At 44.7% G+C, this 17,253-nt stretch overlaps 1 protein-coding gene across 8 annotated transcripts in view; it reads right to left on the bottom strand.

Annotated features, from left to right (window-relative positions):
* Positions 1-17,253, bottom strand: part of PRKCE (protein kinase C epsilon) — a 498,772-nt gene that overhangs the window by 128,509 nt on the left and 353,010 nt on the right. The window lies entirely within an intron of this gene.

Here is a 17,253-nt window from a genome sequence, read left to right as displayed (position 1 = left end):
GAAACTCAATCCAGACAAGACGGAGGTACTGTTAGTGGGTGGTTCGTCTGCCCGGCTAGGTGATATTCAACCTGTTCTGGAGGGGGTTGCACTCCCCCTAAAGGATCAGGTTCGTAGTTTGGGGGTGCTCTTGGATCCAGAACTGTCACTTGAGGCACAGGTGAACTCAGTGGCACGGAGCACTTTTTATCAGCTTAGGCTGGTATACCAACTACGCCCTTATCTGGACAGAGATAGCCTAGCTGCAGTTATCCATGCTCTGATAACTTCTCGTCTGGATTACTGCAATGCGTTATACGTGGGGCTGCCTTTGAAAACGGTCTGGAAACTTCAGCTGGTCCAAAATAGGGCAGCAAGATTGTTAACAGGGACTGGCCTGCGAGCTCATATTACGCCAGTACTTTTCCAGCTGCACTGGCTGCCAGTCCATTTCCGGGCCCGATTCAAAGTGCTGGTGTTAACATTCAAAGCCCTTAACGGCTTGGGGCCAGGTTACCTGAAGGATCGCCTCCTCCCATATGTGCCTGCCCGGACCTTAAGATCATCATCAGCGGCCCTTCTCCGTGAGCCCCTGCCAAAGGAAGTGAGGTGGGTGGCTACTAGGAGGAGGGCTTTTTCTGTTGTGGCACCCCTGCTCTGGAATGAGCTCCCTAGTGAGGTTCGCCTGGCGCCTACATTGTACTCCTTTCGGCGCCAGGTGAAGACCTTTTTATTTTCCCAGGCATTTTAGCTTTCTAAATTTTTATCTTTGCTGTTTTAAATCTGTATTTTAAACTCCTGTACTGCTGCTAGGTTTTATTGTGGTTGTATTGTTATATTGTGGTTTTAATGTTCTATATATTTTAAATTGTTTTATTGTGTGTTGTTTGGTTTTAGTTTTTGTGAACCGCCCAGAGAGCTTCGGCTATTGGGCGGTATAGAAATGAAATAAATAAATAAATAAATAAATAAATAAATAAATAAAATCTATGCTGGCTGTGATCCCACTTGCTAGAGCTCCAGAATAGGAGTGGAGTTAGTAATATGGATCCTCCCAGAGCGGGATCTTGATGCAGGCTGATTCAGAAAGGTGCTGCATATAATCAGGCTGGTACTGGAGCCATGTCCGCTGCCATATTTTCATGAGGTCCCCGGCAACTGTAGGGACATAAGCTTATAATCTTGCTTTGAAGGGGACTGCTGCAATTACTTTGTTTAACTTTCTTTTGCTGTGTTAATGTGCTCCTGCTTAATAAATCTTTAGCCTTCACCCATTGGTGTGTTTATTGTATTCTGAATTCTAAAAAGAGCTATTGCCTCTTGGCAACACAGAGGGCCGCACATTTCCTAACCTTGGTTTACACCGAGTGGCAGCAGCTCTCCAGAGTTTCAGACAGGTGTCATTCCCAGTCCTACCCAGAGATGCCAGGGACTGAACCTGAGAGCTTTTACATGTAAATCATGTGTCCTACCACTAAGCTGTGATCCTGCACCAAGTTCGGCAATACTGCCAAAATAAAAAACAGAAACAATCACAACAGCTGCCAACCATAAATGCATTGTGTGACCTGGCCATAGAGACCATTTTCTCTGGGAGCCATAAGTATCTCCCACAGCTTTGGTTACACTGGAAGAACGCTAGTTTCTTCCTGGACAGAGCCTCTTTCTTATTACAGGGCAAGCATACCTGATTCTTAAGCTGTTGAAGGCTTCCTAATTTCCTTCAAGTCACATGCTCAGGAAACAAACAGAGGAGCGATTACAATTTAAACCACACTGCAGTCAGTGTTTTCAAAATGGCCTTTCCTAAGGAAGCAACAAGGGAGAGGCCTTCTCAGTGGTAGCCCTCTGACTGTGGAATGATCTCCTTGACGAGGCTTGCCTGGTGCCAACACTGTTATTTTTTGGTGCCAACATTGTTATCTTTTTGGTGACGGGTTGAAACCTATCTCTTTCTCAGCATCTGGCAGCATATGATGAGTATTTAATCAATCCTCGATTTGTCTTATGGTTATGGCTGATTGCTCAATGTTGTTTTTAGATATATAGAAACATAGAATACTAGGGTTGGAAGGGGCCTATAAGACTGAGTCCAGCCCCCTGCTCAGTGCAGGAATCTAAGGGAAAACATCTCTGACAGATGGCTGTTCAGTTTCATCTTGAATGCCTCCAGTGTGGGAGAGCCTACCACCACCCTAGGTAATTGGTTCCATTGTCGTATTGCTCTAATAGTCAGGAGTTTTTCCTGATGTTCAGCCGGAATCTGGCTTCCTGTAACTTGAGCCCATTATTCCATGTCTTGCACTCTGGGATGATCAAGAAGAGATGCTGGCCTTCCTCTCTGTGACAACCTTTCAAGGACTTGAAGAGCGCTATCTTATCTCCCCTCCGTCTTCTCTTCTCAAGGCGAAACATGCCCGGTTCTTTCAGTCTCTCCTCATAGGGCTTTGTTTCCAGTCCCCTGATCATTTTGTTGCCCTCCTCTGAACCCTCTCCTGTTTGTCTGCATCCTTCTTAAAGTGTGGTGCCCAGAACTGGGCACAGTACTCCAGATGAGGCCTAACCAGTGCTGACTAGAGGGGAACTAGTACTTCCCAGGATTTGGAAGCTAATGTTGTCTTCGTGTATACTATTTGTTTGTGTGTTTTGTGTAAATGGTTTTTAAACTTCTATACTGTATTTTAATGTTTTTTTTAACTGCAATTTAAAATGTTTAATGTTTTTAATCTTTGTAAACTGCCCAGAGAGCCTTAGCTATGGGGCAGTATAGAAATGTAAACTAACAACAACAACAACAACAACAACAACAACGATAATGGGCAGTTGCTAGGAAGAACCATGGGATCCATGATAACAGATGACAAAGAAAAGGCAGAGGTGCTCAATTCCTACTTTGGCTCAGTCTTCTCCCAAAAGAGGGTCTATGACCCCCCTGGCAAAGGCGAAGTACAGGCTGAAGGGGCAAGATTGCAGCTTAAGATCGATAGGCATATGGTCAAGGAACACCTAATGACTTTGAATGAGTTCAAATCTCCAGGGCCAGATGAACTGCATCCTAGAGTAATAAAGGAACTGGCAGAAGAACTCTCAGAACCGCTGTCTATTCTCTTTGAGAAATCATGGAGGACGGGGGAAGTGCCAGATGACTGGAGGAGGGCTAACGTTGTCCCTATCTTCAAAAAGGGTAAAAAGGAGGAACCTGGGAACTACAGACCAGTCAGTCTGACATCAATCCCTGGGAAAATTCTGGAGCAGATGAGAAAGGAATCCATCTGGAAGCACCTTGACAACAATGCCGTGATTACTCGAAGCCAACATGGATTTGTCAAAAACAAGTCCTGCCAGACAAATCTGATCTCATTTTTTGATCAAGTAACCACCGTTGTAGACCGTGGGAATGCTGTAGACATCATATACCTTGACTTCATCAAGCTTTCGACAAAGTGCCCCATGATATCCTGATGAGCAAACTAGCTCAAAGTGGGCTAGATGAAACAACGATCCATTGGATCCACAGTTGGCTACAGAATTGGACTCAAAGAGTGCTTATCAATGGGACCTTCTCAAACTGGGGAGAGGTAACGGGTGGGGTACCTCAGGGCTCAGTCCTGGGCCCAGTGCTCTTCAACATTTTTATTAATGACTTGGACGAGGAGGTGCAGGGAATGCTGATCAAATTTGCAGATGACACAAAATTCGGAGGGATAGCTAATACTTTGGAAGACAGAAACAAAATTCAAAGTGATCTGGATAGACTGGAGCGCTGGGCAGAAAACAACAGAATGACATTTAATAGGGATAAATGCCAACTTCTGCACCTAGGAAAAAGAAACCAAATGCACAGTTACAAGTAGGGATGGCAGAGAATTTCTCCACGAATCTCAGGGAGGCCGGATGCCAACGCATTCAGCCCCCCGAAATTGGTGGTGAAATTCTCCGCCCCCCCCCGGGATGGGACTTACCTCCCTCGAATGTCCCTCTCGGCGGTGGGTCCCGGCGGCGGTTCAGCGGGGGCGGTGGCTAGTCTCCCGACCGGCCGCCGCCACCGCCATTACAACGTGAATTTAAAAAAACACACACACACCCGTGATAGGCTACGTAACGATTTACGTAGCCTATCACGGCTAGATTTCCAAAGTCAGCCGTGACAGGCTACGTAAATCATTACGTAGCCTATCACGGGTGACTTTGAAAAAAAAAATGGGCGCCGCCATTTGCGTATGTGTTTTTTTTTCCCAAAGTCACCCGTGATAGCCTACGTAACGATTTACGTAGCCTATCACGGCTGACTTTGGAAATCTAGCCGTGATAGGCTACGTAAATCGTTACGTAGCCTATCACGGGTGTGTGTTTTTTTAAAAAAATTCACTTTTTTATTTCACAGCTGGGGAGACGGGGTACTTCTCCCCGGCCTGAATTTCGGCTGGGCGAGGCGGGGCGCCTCCCCCCCCAGCCTGAATTTCGGCCAGGCGAGGTGGGGCGCCTTCCCCCCCAGCCTGAACGTTGGGGGGAGAACCGAAGTGCCTCCCCCCCACTGCGAAGCAAGCTGCGGGACCAGGTAAGTGACTTTTGTACATCCCTAGTTACAAGATGGGGGATACGTGGTTCAACAACACTACAAGCGAGAACGATCTTGGAATTGTTGTCGATCACAAGCTGAATAGGAGCCAACAATGTGATGTAGCTGTAAAAAAGGCAAATGCTATTTTGGGCTGCATTAATAGAAGCATCGCTTCCAAATCCCAGGAAGTACTAGTTCCCCTCTACTCAGCACTGGTTAGGCCTCATCTGGAGTACTGTGTCCAGTTCTGGGTACCACACTTTAAGAAGGATGCAGACAAACTGGAGAGGGTTCAGAGGAGGGCAACAAAGATGATCAGGGGACTGGAAACAAAGCCCTATGAAGAGAGACTGAAAGAACTGGGCATGTTTAGCCTTGAGAAGAGAAGACTGAGGGGAGATATGATAGCACTCTTCAAGTACTTGAAAGGTTGTCACAGCGAAGAAGGCCAGGATCTCTTCTTGATCATCTCAGAGTGCAGGACATGGAATAATGGGCTCAAGTTACAGGAAGCCATATTCCGGCTGAACATCAGGAAAAACTTCCTGACTGTAAGAGCAATACGACAATGGAACCAATTACCTGGGGAGGTGGTGGGCTCTCCCACACTGGAGGTGTTCAAGACGAGGCTGGACAGCCATTTGTCAGGGATGCTCTGACTTGGATTCCTGCATTGAGCAGGGGGTTGGACTTGATGGCCTTGTAGGCCCCTTCCAACCCTACTATTCTATGATTCTATGATTCTATGATCCCTCCCTCTCCATTACTGCAGACATTATTGTGTAAGTCTCGACTCTCCCATGACCCATACTTCCTGCTGGTGTTACATGGGTGTGCTATGTGGACTTTGCGAAATGCTCCAGAACAGCATGGGCTGACAATGAGGCAAGTATTCAAAAATGTGAACCCTCTCCTCCTGCAACTGAATACCTTAGATCCATTTCAAGTCAGGTCTAGACCCATTCGAGTTTCAGCAGAACTCAGCAAGGTACCACAAGCCCTCGCCAGTTAGGGTGACCAGGTGTCCTACTTTACAGAGGACAGTCCTCTATTTGAAAGTTCACAGAGGGAAGTGCTCTATTTGAAGGGCTGCCCAGTCCAAGTCAGGTTTAGAGATAAGAAGGCAGAGCAAAAGGAGCCTTTAAGTTGCCCATCAGCAGCTGACACTTGGAGATCAGACTAAGAGCATTTCTACACCAGTGATTTATTGCACACATGTGACTGGCTACTCATGGAAGTTTGTGGGTCCTTTATGTGACATTGTCAACCTCCAGGGTGTCTTTCCCCCCTTTATCCTGCTTTCAAAAGGATCGGAGATAAAGCGATACGGGACGCCAATGCAATATATTGGCAGCGCCAACTATAATGAAACATATGGAATTTACCGAGAGAAGAAGTCTTTGATTCAAAACACGTGTCTACCTGTGTAAAGGAGTCGATCTGTCTTGCAAAGCATCTGGAAACAGAAGCCCCGGTAAACTGCAGGATAAAAAGCCTGGTGCGGTGAGGCTCTGAGAAGGCACAAAGGCCACCCAGTCAGTCTTCCCCACTATAGTGAGATGTACTGTATTTCTACTTAAATTACAGTTATTTCTAAATTTCCATCTATATGTTGAGATTAGCATATGCAAATGTCAAGCAAATCAGTGTCCTCTTTTGTCCTCTATTTTTGGTGATCCATGTCCTCTTTTTTAGTGATTCATAAGTGGTCATCCTAACTCCACTGCAGGGCCTCCTCCCACCCTTCCACAAGCAAAAGGGAGTGAGGAAAATTAAGAAACCCCTTAACATGGTTTAGGAAGGGGAGGATAGGAACAGGCAGGAAAAGTAGTCCAGCTGACTAACCAGGCAGGCCTCCATATTACTTCCCAGATGCAGAAGTGGAAATGATGCTTTCTGAGTATGCTCAGTAATGTAATTTCCTGCAGGGATCCACAGGATTTTGGTCTTTGGAAACAATTTTTTCCCCAGTGCGTTGATAGCAGCTTGGGGGAGAAGGGAAATTAGATCAAGGTAATGACACAGTGGGGAGGGGATTAACCCTCCTTCCCCCAGCACTGCGAACTGGCCAATAAAACGATCACATGTTTTGCAAAGCATGGATTAAAAGTAAAATAAAAAACTCTACAATTATATTCAAGTTGCAAACGTAATTCTTTATAAGCCCTGCCATTTCCTATTGTGAAATACTCTGCAATATACCACACTTACTTCCCTCCTCACCCTGCTTTAAAGTAATAAAGCATTTTGAAAGTATCCCAAACATGATCTTCCTGCATTGGGGGGGGGGGAGAAGGGGGAGGGAGCAATGGAAGCTACTGAAGATTCAGATTTTTATGTACTGTTTCCTTTTTCCTGAACCCTCCTACAGGGTTATAGGCTTGTTTACTTGAAGGAAAATTGGATCGTAAGTACATGCCTAAAAGATTTTCCACAATCAAGTGATCACGATATCAGCAGGTGGTTTCTCTGCAATGTCTAAACAACTAGGTATGATGACTGAGCTGAACTGGGAGGGGTGGTTTTTGCATATCTATTTGGCAACTTTGAGAAGCCACCCCCATTTGGTAATTTTTCAGTGGTTGCTGCAAAGGATGCAAAAGTGTTCGCCAATTTAGGAAGCAGTGCCCTCTCTCTGAATTGGCTTCATGCAGCCAGATCTGATCATGATTTCATCCTCTTCCCTACATGATCTCTGATTGGCTGGTATTGTCCGTGTAACTATTGCTAGGAAGAAGGTCCAGTAGTTATAATGGAAAAAATGCCACTGAAGCAGCCTCAGATCAGGGATGAAAGGAATGAAAACCGTGAACAGTCACACAAGTTAGGGTTTTCTTACAGAAAATATTTCTGCTTCCTGAAAGCACTACTTCAATCTCAAAATAAAAATGGGTAGAAATACTTGAGTACAAAATACACACCCCCTCAAATCAGTTTTGAATTGATCATATGTATTAATAACGTCAGCAAAATACACAGAAGAAACTAAGTTCCTATGGATCAGTAATTATTAGGGATGTCAGAGAATTCCACCATGGATCTCGGGGAGGCCGAATGCCAGTGCATTCGGCCCCCCGAAATCGGTGGCGGAACGGTCTGCCCCCCCCGCCCCCCCGGGACGGGACTTACCTTGGGCGGATCTTCCTGGTGGCGGCGGCTCCGGCGGCTGCCGGTCTTCCGACCGGCTGCCGCCGCCACCATTTCCAGTTAAAAAAACAAAACAAAACAAAAAAACGTGATAGGCTATGTAAAGATTTATGTAGCCTATCATGGCTAGATTTTTAAAAAACACCGTGATAGGCTACGTAAATGTTTACGTAGCCTATCACGGCTGATTTTTTTAAAAAAACAAAAACGCGCATATGCAAATGGCGGTGCCCATGGGCGCCGCCATATGCATTCCTTATTTTGGCACGTCTTAGTCTACGTAAACATTTACGTAGACTAAGACGGCGAAAATAAGGGGAACACAAGTAGCGTAGACGCGTTTTAGCATAGATGCCATTTGCGTACGTGTGTTTTTTTTTCTTTTAAATCAGCCGTGATAGGCTACGTAAACATTTATGTAGCCTATCACGGCTGACTGCAGGGACGCAAATGGCGGCAGCTACGGCCGCTGCCATTTGCGTCCCTGCTAGCCAGCAGCCGGATGTCCGGCCACTGGCGGAGCTGGCCGGCGGCTCCGCAGAATCCCTGCAGAGCGGAGCTGGCTGGCCAGGATTCTATGATAGACTCCAGACCATGAACATGTCTGGGGGCCAGGAGCACCTGAACATAACATTAAAGTGAACTTTGCTCCTCTAACATGCATGCAGATTCAAGCCCCTGAATGGGATGTCTGTGAATTTTATTTGGAAGGTGGTGCACTGACCCTTGGAGCATTTTACCTTTAGCAGTAGGGATGGCTTCTATTTTTATTATTAACTTTAATCTAGTTTGCCACTATCGCCACCTCTGATGTTCAGAGAGTGGGATTACACCAACATTCATCCCTTATCTTTAGCAGCCAACCCACCCTGCTCCTAAAAGTATGGGGCAAATTTTGGTGCACTCCATCCTATGAAAATCACAGAAATGGCCCCCAATATTTGGAGAGCATTTAGACCAGCCCTACATGAACATGGCACTTACTTTTACATATGCAAGCATCACAGCACCAGTCTATGTTTAAAGCAGGGGTGGGGTGGAGAACCTTTTTTTTCTTTTGAGAGCTACATTCCCTCAGGGTATTCTGTCGGGAGCCCAGATGCCAGTGGTAGGTGGGACAGGGCCAAAAGTGGGTGGAGGCAGAGCTAAAGTTCTCTCTCTCTCTCTGCCACCCCATCTCTCCCTCTCTCTCTCTGCCACCCCATCTCTTCCTCTCTCTCTTTGCCACCCCATCTCTCCCTCTCTCTCTTTGCCACCCCATCTCTCTCTCTCTCTCTCTCTCTCTCTGCCACCCCATCTCTCCCTCTCTCTCTTTGCCACCCCATCTCTCCCTCTCTCTCTCCCTCTCTCACACACAATCTCTGTGGCACCCTATCTCTTTCTCTATGTGCTTCCACCCTCCATCTCTCCCTCAGTTTTCCCCTTCATTAACACATGTCAGAACTGACCCAAATCAGGAGGGGCTATGGCTCAATGAAAGAGCATCTGCTTTGCATGCAGAAGGTCCCAAGTTCAATCCCTGGCATTGCCAGTAGGGCTGTAAAAAGTCCTGGCTGAAACCCAGAAGAGCTGCTCCCAGTCAGTGTTGACAGTACTAGACTAGGTGGACCAATGGTCTGGCTCAGTATAAGGCAGCTCCCTGTGTTCCTGAAGCCCCGCAAAGGGCTTCCACTCTCCCTTCTATTACTCCATCCACTTCAGGGTCCCGTCCTACCCGCATTCCATTCTTCTTCTCCCCTTCTGGGCTAGCCCCACCCTATGGTTTGCTCTCTGGCTTTTTTCTCTCAGACTCACTTTGGAACAGCCCCGTCTCCTTCTCTACCTCTATATCTCTCTGGCACACACACACAACAGGGAAGATGTGTTTCCCTGAGAGGTGGTCTGGAGAGTATGATTTCCCAGAGGGGTGGTCTACAGTGTCTGGAGGGCTGCATAACATTCATGTGGCCCCCAAGCTGCAGGTTCCCAACAACTGGTTTAAAGGAACCTGTTGAACATGAGGTCAGATTGTTTATTAACACTCTACTAGTATATTCACACATTCTCTCTCTCTCTCTCTCTCTCACACACACACACACACACACGCACACTATATCTTAATGAGTAGATTCCTATGACAGCTTTCTGTGCTCTTCGGGAGTAAATCCTGCTAAGGCACAGGATACGTTTGTACTGATACTGACGCTAAGTGTTTAAACTAAAAGGGCTGCTTGAAACAATAGAGCTTCAGTGAGCTAACCAGGCTTTAATGATTTTCCAAGGACAGCTACAACCAACTATGCAGCATATCAGCAAGTTTTTCCAAAATCAGGTCAGCAAACTGGACACAACAACAGGAGCTTCTGTCTATGCCACAATAATAATGTTCAGCATTTGTTCAACTTTGCCATCCTGCTTATTCCTTCCCCAATGCATGTGCACACAGACACAGACACACAGGTTCCAGCCACCAGCCCCAGGACTATGCATAGTTTTTATGATGTTATTTATGGCGTTGGTGTATTTATTTGTATAAGGCACAAATTGTTTTTCTGTGAAAAGTTCACAAAGTGATGTACCATCAAGAAAATGGGGGGGGGGGGAGTTAGAATATAAGAAAGACAGCAGGAGGGCAAAAAAAATTCGTTTTAGAAAACCAGCTCATCTAGTCTCCAGCCATAAAAGCAGCAAAACTCGTATTTACTGAAATACAGCCAATACAGATGGATAGACGGCAAAAAGGAAAACCATGAGCCAGAAGCCTGGCAAAACAAAAACGTTTTGACAAGCTGCCCAAAGCTGTACAGTAAGGCAGGGCCTGCTGCACCCTCCAGAGGGAGGGAACTCCAGAGTTTTGGTGCTACTGTTAAGAAGGTGAATTGACTGACTCACTCACTGGGGTATCTGCATTCTTAGAAAACTAACATTTGCTGCATGAGTTGCCCAAGGCACTCCAATGACTTCTTTTCTTTTCTTCCTTTCTTTCTGAAAAGGGGCATTTTTACATCTCTCCCACAAAACAGAGGGCTCCAATTGTATGGCTGAGGTGCTTCCATGCAGGTGATCTAAGATAAAATCTTGCAGAAATATAGATCAACCCATCCCCATAGCTAGACAGGAGTGACAGAGGAGGATATGAAGTTTATTTCAAAATAGTTAAGAAGACACTTCTGCAGCATCCAGAAAGCTGAACTTTGGTACACGTATAGCTCAAGGCACCTTGATTGCTAGGAAAAGTTGAATCAGGGAATATTTTTACAGCCAAAACATGGGATGTGATCTCCAGCACGGAGCAAGCAACACTATACATGGGATGTAATGTTGTGCAGAGGGAGCTCCATTGCCCTTTGCACACTTGAATCAGCACACTTGGATTTCTAGTAGAAACATGGAATGAAAACAGAATTTACTAGTATTCTAAAGAGCACAATGGTACTGGCATGTAATGTATTGTATGAATCAGACCAAAGACACAACTCTTCATTGCCATATATCAGGGCTGAACTACAGCCTACATTAAATAGGGATGTTGCAGGAGGCCAAGAGGGGGTGGAGTCCAGCGGACTGCAACCTGCTCAGCCTCCTGGACCCTGTTCACTGAACCACCACACTTGCCAGACCCCACCTGCTGAGCCATGGTGTGGTCTGAGAGCTTCCTGCAGCAGCATGACCCCTCAGCAAGCCACCATTTTGTGAAAAAATGGCGGCTCAGGCTTTTCCGTAAATGTGATGTTATGTAAAAGGTGGCCATAATGCTGTGTAAATGTCCTTTTACAGACGCCATTTATGTAACATTACATTTATGGAAAAACCGGAGCCACCATTTCCCCCCCAAAATGGTGGCTTGCTGAGGGGTGCTTTCCAGGCACCCACAGGGTGGCTTGTCCAGGGAGCTGAACAGGCACAGGCGGACACCACTGGCAGGTTGGCAAACACCCAGGGACACAGACAGAAATCAGTCCGTCCATCCCTAAGGTTAAATACATAGTTGCCCTCCCCTCTGCACAGGGGCTTTAAAAGTTTCTCTCTATTTTAGTCCCCACGTGGGGTGGCGGGAGGCACAAATTTAAAGGAAAAAAGGTTTAAACCTCCCCTACCCATGCTCCCAGTGGTCCTGATCCAGATTGGGCCCTGCACACTTACACAGAAGTAAATAAAAGAGCAGATGTGCTACAAGCTACGGATTTAATATAGTGTGTAGTTTTGCCCTCTGTGTTTTATCATATCCTATCTGTTATGAAATGTTCTGGGAGAACGTTTGATATGTACTTTTAAACTAGGATGTGTTTGTGGTCTAAATAAAAATATCCCAACAGAACTACACAGTTTTTGTACATTTATGATCTGGCAATAATAAAAGACTGTCGCTAAGGTGCAGAACGTGAAAGATGGCCCTCGCACAGTTTTAATGTGACACACAGCAGTAATATCGGACAATGTAAATGCTCTTTAAATGGATTACATCCATATAGCAGAATCTGCATAACAGGTTTAGCTGCTTAGCAACCTACACACAAGACGATCAGGTAAAATGGATTACAAACCATTGATTAGCCCCAGACCAATATAAGACTGACCAGCCAGTCAGGCTAATTTGCACTCTAAATCACAAATGACACACTTTTGCCCTTCAGCCATTATTATAAGAGAAATGTAGGCTGCTGTCCACAAATCAGTTACTGGAAAGTTGCCATGGCATAGTTTGTCAACGGGATCTGCATATAGCAACAGCTCCAGAGACATTTTTGCTAAATAAAAGCAAGGAGAAAACAGCTTTTTTATTGTGATGAGGGACAGATTGGGACACACTCACTTTTTCTTTTCTAAAGGGTCTATCAAGCTTGTAGCATTGCATGGTGCCTACATAGTACGTGGGACCGGAGGACAGAAGGGAAGCTCACTCTGGGTTGTGCCATCAGCCAGGGGAGCTGTGGGGCTGCACTTCTGGCTTCCCAGGAATAACATCAAGCCAAGGGGGAGACCATCGTGGCTCGCTTCCCCTTCCCTGCCAGAAAGAGTACTTGGTGCCAACTGACAGTTGCCCTGAGACTGCAGAAGGAAGGGGGAAACACACTCAGGCCCCATCCGTTGGCTTAAGGAACAAGGAATGATTTCTTGCCTCATTCAAACAAGAACACCAAGGGAAGATCACCCTGGCCCAAAGTACCTGCCATCAGAGATCACCACTTTGTTCTGGCCTTGAAAAACGGATCTTCCTCCACTTCCTTTTCCCTCCACTCCCCTTCCCTTGTGTGTCTTGGTATTTTAGCTTGTAAGCCTGATAGCAGGGCCTGTCTCTCTCCCTTTTTAATTGATGTGAGCCACTCTGGGAGACAATAATTGCCTGAAAAGCAAGATAAAAATGCACTGAATAAATAAACAGTAAATAATAGTACCGACTTGATGCCAGGCTTGCCCTCAGCACCCAGCACCCTTGGGCAGCAGTCAGGGCCCCAGCAGCCTGAGAGGGTCCACCGGTCCTGATGTCTGCACTAGGACCCCAGGTAGCGCGAAGTGGCTATGAACCATAATTTTAAATTTCCTACAATGCTCCAACTGCCCTTAGTGTAGCATTTCTTGGGGGGTTTGCTCAGAATTTTAGGAGAGGCTCATCACCCAGCCAATATAAAATCACCATTTTGCTCTTGGGGTTTGCTGATTTTATTCGTTATGAAATTGTTCTGGTAATCCATAATTCATCTGAAACAAGTGGCACCTATGCCATAATCACTTATGCAGATTAGAATAGGGATGTATGAGAATTTCGTTTTTGCTCATAAAACATGTGAGCATGCCCTGTTCGAGGCCCTGAACGTGCATCCGCCGAATATATTAGCACAGTATCAAACTTGTTCCCAATTCCCAGTTCTATTTGCACAAATTTTCTAATTTGCGCACATCTCCTCGGTAGACTGAATCAGCCCCACTTCAGTCTATGGAGGAAATCTGTGCAAATTTTGGGAGATTTGTGTAAATCTCCTGTTCGATCAGTGCTCAATTTGCGCAGGTTTCCCATTCGCGCAAAGTGAGCAGTGATAGCAAATGTGCATGGGGATCAGGCCTGAGACAAACAGCAAGACCATGTTCAGAGAATGCTAGCAACCTCGAAACGCAGTCGTTCACCCATCCCTAGAACAGAATACTTCCTCCATGCCTAAACATGCATGACAGTATCTGTTCCCCATCTTTATCTGTACGAGTTATATACAAACATAACATTTACAAACTTGCATTGAGAACATGCACGATCTCATCCCACCTTTAACTCCCTAGGTTCAATCATGCAAAATAGACACTTGTTGTTTTTCAGGAAAACGCTTCTGTAAGTAGAATACCTTGGAGAAACCTCATTGTCCTGGTGCAGGAGCAGGCATAACTATTTTGGCCTAATAAACCACAGTTAGTTGGACTGAGAACGAGTATTCTGTCCAGGTACTCCCTTTTCCTTCTTTCTAGTCTTGAGCACCTTAACTGTCCTTAATGCAATATTTCAGTAAAAGGCTTGTTACGCCATAGGGTTGTGCAACATCCAAGAAACTGTCATTTAAGCACTGACTAGGGATGTATGACAAATAGGTTTCAGTCCATTTTTGATCAGAATTTACCCAGTTCACATCTTCCGAACCAAACACAGACTTGGATGCAATCCGCGGTCAAAGTCTGTACGTGAGCTTGTAATGTGATTCACAGACCCCAACATGTATTCAATGGCATGCATACATTTGAAAAATGCATATGAAAAAATGTGTACATTCAAAAGATGTGTACAAATACGCTTTAATCAAAGGGAGAAGAATGACTACATTTCAAAGATACAAGCAACTGATGTATACATTTGGTAAAATACACATGAAAATATGGATGGATTTTCACACAAAAAGGAAAAAAAGCTCACAATCTGATGTGGACTCGAGTTGGAACAAGTGTCAAGATGGAATTTGAAGAACTTCAGTGAATTCAAGCGTTGCTGATTTGCACATCCCTAGGACTGACTACAAACCAGAAATCTACTTAAGAGGGCTACTGTGTGGGTGAGCAAAATGAAGAACAGAAAGGCACTGCACACAGTAAAAGTGTCATGGAACAATGTCAAGAAAGGATTCACAAAACAAGCACAGGACAAAACCATTTTTTGTAAGTTACTGTACAGTCTAGGGGGATTCTGGACATGTCATGCTTCCAGAATGAATACTCCCATCCTATATTAGTGTGTGTGGGGGTGCACCCCCGATGTGTGTGGTAAATTTTAAAATTTACCTTTCTTTAAACTTTTTTGGGCTACCTTCTGCTAAGCAGCGCCCAACTGCCATCTCCCCCCCCCCCCCCGGCGGTCCAGAAGTTGACTCATTCTGGGCATTGTGAGTAAAATAGAAAGAAAAGAAAAAACAAAAGGACGCCACTACGGAATACATTTTTGTGCAAGTGGCCACTTTTTTTTTTTTTAACCCACAATACCCCAGAAGAACTCAATCTCTAGGGCATTGGGAGGAAACAAATATGGCAGCTGGAAGCAGTTTGGCAAAAGACTACAAAAAAGTTTAAATTAGAAAGTTCCCTATTCTAATCCCACCTCGGTCATATCTCACTGCATCGCCAAGCCACAATCACTCAGCCGTAGCCCCAATCTGCTAGTAAGGGGCTCATCCTGAACGGCCTTATGACAGGAAGGCTGTGATCATATAGTGAAGGACTATGAAGATCGATGCAGCTCTATAAAAATGATTCTGGTTTTCTGTAGGGGATATCACTATTGCGATATGCATACTAGACATAGCTGTGGATTAAGAGCAAGTTTCAAACATTCTAATGAAGGGTCCCCCCACCTCAAACCTTAGAAATGCAACTTCACTAAACTCAGCAGAGCACTGAATTCCTTACATGCATTTAGGACATTCTTTTGCCTGCAATCCACAAAACACCATTTCATAGCAGAAATCCTAAATGGGGAGCCTACATTGGAAAAACAGAACAGGAATCGCAAAGGCTGATTTTCAGTCCTAAGACCACATGGGCAGAGCTTGTGTCATTGTACAAACTATGATCTAAGACTTCATCTTTAAAAAGAAAAGAACATCAAGGAACATTCTTTGCATTTTACTGCATGAGAAATTGTGTGTGGAGGGTATGAAGATATAAGAAACAGCCAGGGTCCAGGTTCAGACATAACATGACGCTTTTCCACCCTGGTAAGTTCCGTGTTAGTTCAGCCACTCCCGCTTGCAGGGAAATACAAGTGGGAGTGATTGGGAAGCATGCACCAGCATGCATGCTCGCAAATGGTAAGCCGGGGTTCTGATGAATTCTGGCTTAGCCTTTTGTGCGAACACAGCAATTGGCTCTCCGGGGACCTCCCCAGTCTGGTTGCTTAAGATCTGTTAACTAGAATTGTTATACATCTGTCAGGGCTTCATTGATGGAAAGAGACATCCCATCTGTCCAACATAAAAATCATAAGGTCTTTCCATGTTTGTGTTTGTCCTTTCAAAAGATTTAAAAAGAATTTTGAGTTTGGTACCATGCAGCTCCTATGAATATTTTGTAGGAACTTGTGTAACCAGCCAATTTTCCCCAGAGACTGGGAGAACAATATGACTTTTTTTTTTCATCTTTAGTGCCATCTTCTGGCACTTGAGAGGCAAGGCAGAAATTAAATTTAAACTATACTGAAACAAAACCCATTAATTTCAGTGGAGTTTGCACCAGGGAATTTGCTGGTGGATTGTGTAACCATTGACAAATTTACAAAAAATATGTCTAGCAAAGCAGCTTTCTGTAACTAATATTTTCTTTTGCATGCTCAACGTAACGCACAATAAAGGAAACAAATCCCATTCAAACGTTCACATTATAGAAACGATAGTGCAACCTTCTACAAAACACAGTATCTTCGTAGAACCATAGGTATCAACAGATAGAAGGTAGGGATGGGCAAATCAGTTTTTTTGCACTGCATGTCACCTTCATATGTGTTCACTCATTGGTCCGTTATATCCCATTTCCACAATAAACTGAATTTTTAAAGAAAAAAAAGCTGCATGAAAACTTGCATTGAAATAGAGATTTATGTGCTTTTTTCCACTTAAAACCCCCGTTTTCTCTCAAAATTTACATTTCTAAACATGCTTTTTCACAAAATACACATTTGTAACTGAATTTTGATAACTTTTTGAGCTGAGACTTGCATTCGAACATTTGGGAAATGAGAAAGCCAGCGGGCAATGAAGTTTAGATCTGCACATTAGTCGGGGAGGCACAATCAAATCAGTTCTTATCAGAATTCACAAATATCAAATTCCTTAAGCATCCCAACTAGAAGATATCTCAAGAGACAAACTATTCTACCATGTGGGCATTCTCAAATAATCAATAATACTGTTTCTTCGTCAAAGGGTCAAGAGAAGGAGATACCCAAGTATCCCCACATAATTCTCACAATCAACTACCTTTACAGGGTTCAATGTTTTCCTCTGCCCCAACATTTTAAGGATAATCCAGGAAAAAAACAGTCATGACTAGTCCCCATGAAATCACTGGGGCTTCAAATTAATCACAATTAAGTCGGATTTCATTGCCTTCAGTTGGATTTG

The sequence above is a fragment of the Heloderma suspectum genome, chromosome 1, assembly GCF_057233095.1.
Source record: "Heloderma suspectum isolate Gila_16-S chromosome 1, 16-S_ref, whole genome shotgun sequence".
In the NCBI taxonomy this organism is placed as follows: Eukaryota; Metazoa; Chordata; class Lepidosauria; order Squamata; family Helodermatidae; genus Heloderma; species Heloderma suspectum.
Note: the sequence above shows the minus strand (reverse complement) of the source record. Positions and strands in the feature narration are given on the sequence as shown.